This window comes from Tupaia chinensis, unplaced genomic scaffold, assembly GCF_000334495.1.
Source record: "Tupaia chinensis unplaced genomic scaffold, TupChi_1.0 Scaffold147500_2, whole genome shotgun sequence".
Classification (NCBI taxonomy): Eukaryota; Metazoa; Chordata; class Mammalia; order Scandentia; family Tupaiidae; genus Tupaia; species Tupaia belangeri.
In genome coordinates this window covers 1245090-1251067 of record NW_006207352.1, presented here as the reverse complement: position 1 = coordinate 1251067, position 5978 = coordinate 1245090, and the positions used below count along the sequence as shown (strand labels likewise).

The 5978-nt window shown below is 44.5% G+C and overlaps 1 long non-coding RNA gene across 1 annotated transcript in view; it reads right to left on the bottom strand.

Moving 5' to 3' along the window:
- LOC102487578 (uncharacterized) overlaps positions 1 to 5978 on the bottom strand; it is a 21862-nt gene that overhangs the window by 6632 nt on the left and 9252 nt on the right. Inside the window, exon 2 of the long non-coding RNA XR_337600.1 lies at positions 1188 to 1261. This is a non-coding gene — a long non-coding RNA (uncharacterized LOC102487578). The remainder of the gene's footprint in view (positions 1 to 1187; positions 1262 to 5978) is intronic.

Genomic DNA, 5978 nt, shown 5'->3' with positions numbered 1-5978 from the left:
CAATACGTAGTCTAGCATCCTAGGTAAACATTCTGTCTTTCCTACCTAAACTCCTCCTTCCTCTCCACTCCTGTTCACCTGTGCCACCTGCAGTCTCTGCTCAGCATTCAGTTCTCTGGGGGCTGCATCCTGAAAGAGGGTTGTCCACAGCCCAGTGAGTACTGCCTTCCCCAGACACATTTACCCTCCACGGCTGCAGCTCACTCATATTGGCTTCGCTTGTGGCCCCTAGCATGCTGGAAACCTCCCTAGAGAGTTTGCCAATTGTTCATTCCTGTAGGGTCTTATCAGACACCCACCTCAGAACTTGACTTCAGTTTTCTCACAGTCTGGGTGTCCAGGCAGCCTGCTTCAGGTTGTGCACTGGGTTCAGGTCTGCCCACGTGTTCTATTTGCTGTCAGGAGCATATCCTTCATTGGCACATTGCAGGCACTTACTCCTGCTGGGAGTACGGCACTGCATTGGTTGCAGTAGTCCCATGGCAGCCTGCATGTCAGCAGCAGGGTGCAGAAAGCCCACTGCAGTTACTGTGGACTCCCACGTGACCAACCATGGTTCAAATACCAGACCCAGCAGATTTAAACTAATGCTAGGTGTTTTGTGCACACATGCCCAAAATTCAGAGAGGAGAAGGGATTGTGGCATGGCTATCTCCTTGGGTGGTTATCTTTCACTTTCTCTTTTTGTCTCTGTGTCTCCAGTGAGCACAAATGCCCTGTAGCAAAAATCTCTTTCTAAAAAAAAAAAAAAAAGTGAATTAAAGTTAGTTGAATTCTGTCTCAATAAAAAATAAACAAATCTGACTCCAAGAAGAAAAGAACAATGAGGGCAGGGACTCCAGACCCAGTACCGTGTGCTCACGGCTTATGCAGGCCACAGGCCTGCATTCACACCTGCAGGGAGGGTCCCACAGGGAGGGTCCCACCCCTGCAGGGAAGGTCCCACAGGGAGGGTCCCAACCTGACACCTGGGAGAGAAAAAAGCCTCATCTAGATCGCACACTCCATTCTTAGAGGAGCCAGCTGGTCTCCCCATCTCCATTTTGCTGATTTCTCAGCAGAGAACTACACAGTTACCTGCCAAACCCAAGCCGGTCTACTGCGAGCAGCGGTACAACTGGAAGCTGGCAGATCACAGGCCACAGCGTGACCTGCACTGACCACAAGGGGTGTGGTTGGCAACTCACCTTAAACCCACCTCCGACTTCCCCAAGGACATTATCGATGGGCCACCTGGTGTTTCCAAAATGGACTTCACAAGCTGAAACACACGAAATGTAGAACCTTGTGTGACAAGTGTGAGCTGTTGTGCACCTGACCCACAAACACACAATTCACTCACCCACCACTGGACAGACAGGGCAGGAAGACAAGCCCTTGCCTTGTGGCATCACACTTTAGTTAGGGAGACAAACTACAAATAAGAGCCGGTAATTTTGTGGTCGGTGCTGCAGATAAACTGAACAGTGCATGGAAACAGAAAGAAATGGAGGTGGGGGGTGAATAGCAATTTTACATTAAGGCTATGTCCCAGCTCTTAAGGTGACATTTAACAGAAGTCTGAAGGATGAGAAAGAGCCTGTCACACAGAATCAGACACAGAGAAGCAAGCAGGGGGAAGAGCATTTCCTAAGGCCTCAGGGTGGATGGGATTATTGGTTCAACAGTTCCTTTTCTTTGTCTTTTTGTTTGTTTCTTTTTTAGAGATTTTTGCTATAGGGTGCATCCACTTGCTAAAAGGACAGAGAGAGAGAGAAAGTGAGAAATAACCCTCAATAGGGGATGGCCACACCATAATCCATTCTCTCTTTCATGATTTTGGGGATGTACACACACAAGCCTGGTGTTAGTTTCAAGCTGCCAGGATTGGGACTTAAACCATAGTTGGCCATGTGGGAGTCCAGTGCCTTAACACTACAGTACCTACTTATCCCAAAATGCATCATTTCAAATGGACACTTTAGAGATTTTTAGTATATTCACTGTGTTGTACCATCACCTCTGTCTAACTTCAGAATGTTTCTATCATTTCCCAAAGAAATGTCATAGTTTTCAGTCCCCTTATTCCAACCCCTGGCCACCTCAATTTCACTTTGTGTCTCTACAGATGTGTGTTTTCTGGATATTCATATAAATGGAGTCCTGTATAATAGGAGGTCTTTTGTACATGGATTCTTAACATAGCATAATTTTTTAAAAATATATTCATTTAATCCCTATACATCACTTAGCTTGTAAATCGAATTTTCCAACATGAATACCCTTCACACCCGTCCAGTTGAGGATACTATACACGTTATCATCAACAGATAATAATCCATTTCTGGGCCCCATAAATGTCTACCTATTTTTCTCCTTAATATCTTTCCTCAGACTAGTGTTTTCAAAACCCATATATATTGTGGCACATATCAAAATTCAATTACTTTTTTATTTCAGGTTTTTGTAATAAGTGCATTCACTTGCTGTAGAGAGACAGTGAGAGGGAAAGTGAAAAAATCACCCCCTAGGGAGGATAGCCATGCTGCAACCACTTCTCCATTCTCCTCCTGGGATCTTGGGCATGCATGCACACACACCCAGCATGGTTTTCAAACCACCAGGTCTGAGACCTGAACTGCAGTGGGTCAGATGGAAGTCCAGTGCCTTAACCACCATGCCACTTGCTGGTCCCAAATATTGATTACTTTAAAGGCTGAACAATGCTCCATCATGTGGATTCACCACAGTTTATTTGCCCATTCACCTGCTGATGGGCAATTGGGTTGTTTGCAATTTCTGGCTATTATCAGTAATGCTGATATGGTCATTACCATTCAGGTTTTTGTGTAGGAAAAAAAAATATATATATATATATATAAAATTGTATCTTATATTTAGGCTTTTGACATAGGGGTGTGTGTGCTTAACAGAGAGACCAAGAGAGGGCAAGTGAGAAACCCCCACAGGGTGTGGCCACACTGCAATCTCTTCTCCTCCACTCTCCCTGGGACTTGGGGGATGCATGTACATGCACATGTGTGTTTTTCAAGCTGCCAGGTGTCAGAAAAACTGTGCAGTCAGCCATATGGGATCCAGTTACCTTAACCACCATATCATCTGCTGGCTCTAGAAAATGTTTAATTCTTTTGGTATATACCTAAAAGCAGGATTGCTGGGTCATATGGTAACTCTTAAGGTTTTTGTTTATTTCTTCTATGAGAGAGAGATACAGAGGCAGGCACACCCAGCAGTGTCTCCATGCCACATCATCCCTGCAGTCAGCCCATCCAGGTTATGGTCACATGTGCATGCCTAGTGTACACAGAGAGACCTCGGGACACAAACCTGGGACCTTCCCCTGTGGCTTCAGCATGGGAGTGTTGTGCTATACTATGCACTGCAGCTAGCCCCTTTGGTGGGCTTTTCAAAGAACTGCTGAGTTGCTTGGCACAGTGGCTGCACCCATGACTGAGCTGCCTGTTCTGACGTATCAGGACTGAGCTTTCTCCTAGCCATAAGGAAGGCTGAGATGCTGGCATGAATTTCTCTGGAGCATTGCCTCTAGTTTCAAGAACCCCTCTGACACAGACAGGCCACTGCTGGGTAGCCCTCCCCTGGCACCTTTATGCCTGTGGCCTTCTCTGCTCTCCCTGCAGTTGCCGTGAACATCCCCAACAGTGGGTGGTTCCACAAGGGCAGCCCATGGCTGGGTTGCTCAAGAAACGGATTGGTAGGTCTGGACATGACTTCCCCACCCCAACCCAGGAGGCTCTATTGCTTCCCCAAGGGCAGGCTGGCACCCTGCAAGAGCACCTGGACAGATAGTTCAGCTAAAATTCAGCTCCTGGGGTTTGGTTTATATCAAGCCTGCCCTCAGACTGCCCCCAAGGACTGGCTTCCTACTCAGCATGCTTGTCTACATGCACACAGGATGTGAGATGGGACGGGCTTCCTGACTGTGGTCAAGGGGTTGCTGCCCTGCCCATTAAGGTAAGAGCCAATGAGTGGACCTTACACTATGCTGGGGATCCAGTAGGGTTAGCTCTCATTCCCACAGGTCCCCATTCTGTAAGTGACTGCACATGAGTGAGGGCAGATCCCACAGAAATACACACTCATGTACACATATGTGCACATGGAAGAATAATACACACATATACAGTATAAAAATACTACATCTTTCTAGAAAACACAACTCCAATGGAGCCCTTTGCAAATACTTCTGTAAGATATACATTTATTTTCTACTGTAAAAGAATCACACAACTCAGCATAGACACACATACACAAATACACATCCAGGTTCACATAGGTACAAGTGAAGAAATAATACACACACTGTAAAAAACTACTACATCTCTCTAGAAAACACAACTCCACAGGAGTATTTGCCAAATCTTTCTAAAAGATCAAAACTCCTTTTTTACTGAAAAGAAATTGTACTTATGAACAATGGACATGCACACAAAAACACACACCCACATTCACATATGCACATAGGAGTGAAAAATGGACACATGTAGAGTAAAAAAGCAATACATCTTTCTAAAGAATACAACTGCAGCAGTCTTTGGCTAACCATTTATAAGCCCTAAAATTATTTTGTGCTGAAAGTAAATTGCACTCCTGAACCTTGGACACACATGTAAATACACCAACATTCACAAAAGCACACCAATATGATACACACAGGTACGGTACAAAGTACTGCATTTCCTTTTTTTTTTTTTAAGAGGTTTTTGCTATAGGGCATGTGCGCTCGCCAGACAGACAGAGAGAGACATAGAGACAGAAAGCAAGAAATCACACCCCAGGGGGGGATGGTCACGCCTCAATCCCTTCTCCTCCATTCTCCTCTCGGGATCTTGGGCACGCACGCACATGCACCCAGCATGAGTTCTAAGCCACCGGGTCCGGGACGCGAACCATGGTTGACTACATGGGAGTCCAGCAACTTAGCCATTACGCTAACTGCTGGTTCCCCAAAGTACTGCATTTCCATTTTAAAAAAACTTCAATGAAGTCTTTGATCGACCTTCTGTAAGTTCTGAAATCTTTTTATGCTGTAAATAAATTGCACTCCTGGAGCTCAAACAAGCACACACAAACACAGACACATGTTCAAATATGCACACATACATGAATAACACACAAAAGCACAGTATAAAGGTACTGCATCTTTCTAGAAAACACAACTGCAATGGAGCCTTTGGGAATTTATCTATAAGCTTTAGAATTCTGTTATACTGTAAACAAATCACAAACCTACAACTTGGACACACACACAGTAATGCAAACCCATGTTCACATATGCACACATGTATGAATAATAGACACAAGCACAGTAGAAAGGTAACAATTTCCCTAAAGAAAACCACTCCAGTGGAGCTGACTGCTAATTCTTCTGTAACTTTGAAATCCTTTGTACCATAAATAAATTGCACTATTGAAGCTTAGAGAAGCACATACAAACACAGACACAGGGTCACATATGCACACATGCATAAATAATACACACACAAACAGTATATAGGCACTAAATCTCTCTAGATACACAACTGCAGTGGAGCCTTTTAGAAATCATTCTGTATGTCCTTAAATTCTTTTCTATTGTAAATTAATCATAAGCCTGTAGTTTAGACAAACTCACAAAAATACAGTCACATTCATGAAGGCATATATACATGAAAAATGGACATGTGCCCAGTAAAAATGTAATTCATCTTCCTAAAAATATAACTCCAATGGAGCCTATGGTAAATAACTTTTGTAAACTCTAAATTATTTTGCAAAGTAAATAAATTACACTCCTAAAGATTGGACACCCACACATAAATATACACCAACATTCACAAAAGCACACAGGTATGAATAATACACATAGGGGCGCGCGGCGGCGGTGGTGGGCCTGGGCTGGAGGTCGTCATCCTTCCCTTCTCTGGCCGGCGGGCGAACGGGAAGTGGCACTGGGGCCCGCGCAAGGTCGCGAGCTCGGG